The sequence below is a fragment of the Triticum aestivum genome, chromosome 5D (genome assembly GCF_018294505.1).
Source record: "Triticum aestivum cultivar Chinese Spring chromosome 5D, IWGSC CS RefSeq v2.1, whole genome shotgun sequence".
Classification (NCBI taxonomy): Eukaryota; Viridiplantae; Streptophyta; class Magnoliopsida; order Poales; family Poaceae; genus Triticum; species Triticum aestivum.
Genome location: NC_057808.1, coordinates 276920832 through 276922337, shown reverse-complemented (window position 1 = coordinate 276922337; position 1506 = coordinate 276920832).

Genomic DNA, 1506 nt, shown 5'->3' with positions numbered 1-1506 from the left:
ACAAGGCAGTAACTTAGCAAACCAAGCATGCCACTTGAAAGATGATATGATTTCGGTCGAAATCGATATAAAGATCACCGGAATCGGATGCACGGTTCGCAAATGGCAAGCAAAACAAGAATGACGCGAATCTGCGATAAACAGCATGATAGCACTTAAAATGCAACAAGCAACAATGCTACAACACTCCAACATAGCAACAAAGCATATAACAGTAATTTACAGGAGATGCTTGACAAAAGATGAACACTGAGCTACGGCTAGATCACAACATATCAAACTCAAACAAGCATGGCAAAAGTGCAAAAGATAACAGGTTCACAGACGGTGAAAAACTGGACATGGCAGAAAACAGCATCAGGTAGCAATGTTCAGAGCACGAAATCAACATGCTACAGGAACTTAACATAGCAAAACAAGGCATGGAAGTGTTCTACTAAATGCATATGACAAAAGTCCCTTACTGACCATAAGCCAAAAAGGACCAGAAGATATGATGGCAAGCATGTAAACATAGCAAGTTTCGTTATCAGGTTCCAGACTTAGCAGAAAACAGAGCATGGCAGAAATAATAATATGTAGGCCTCTTTGTGAGCTTGATGCACTCACTACAGAGCAATGCATGACAAAACAAGCACACCTACAGCAATATGGAATGTTTGTGAAGCTATCCATGGCAAGAACAATTGCATAGAATGTATGGATCAACTACAATAAGCTTGGCAAAAATGAATATCATGTTAAGAATCTGCCAGAAATATTTTATAGCAAAAGTAGAGCAAGATTGAGTCATGCTATGGCACTCCATAATTGCAAAAACGGGCAGGAATGGATCTATTACAACTATAGCTACAAAACATCCTTACTGAACATCTCCAAAATATGCATGGATCTCTCTGTAGCATCAAGTTTACATGGCAACAAAATAACAGCAGACAAAGACTTGGAGAAATCACTTGAGTCCGTGAAATCAGAAATATTACGGGGCCTACTTTGCATGCTTGTGCTAGTCACCACAGAGATCAAAAAAATACATGGCATACACCCTTGGAAAGATGGCATGGCATACTTCAAAAGACATGTAGAGCTCAAGCCCATAAGATGCACAGATTAAATGATACAAAAATGACAAATCTCCAAGTTCTGCTAAGAACCAGCAGATAACAGCAACTAGCCCTCTTCCAACAGATATTTGGGCATCAAGATAACCTCTAATGAACATGGTGCAATTGAACAAAATGTAGAGCATCGCGAGACGAACAATTTGACATATTACACGCGTGAATCGGAGCTACATGCAAGGAGTTATGCACTATTGAACAGAGGCATATGCTATGAAAATTTAAGGACTTGGAGAAAATCGGGCACGGGGAAAAAGTCAACGCGCACAGTTGGATCTGGATCAGGAGCAACAGGAGCTCGGCCTCGCCGACGCCGGAGGAGGAGATGCGGCCGGCGGGACACGACGAGGAGGAAGGAGGCGGCCGGAGGGGCGACGTCGAGCGG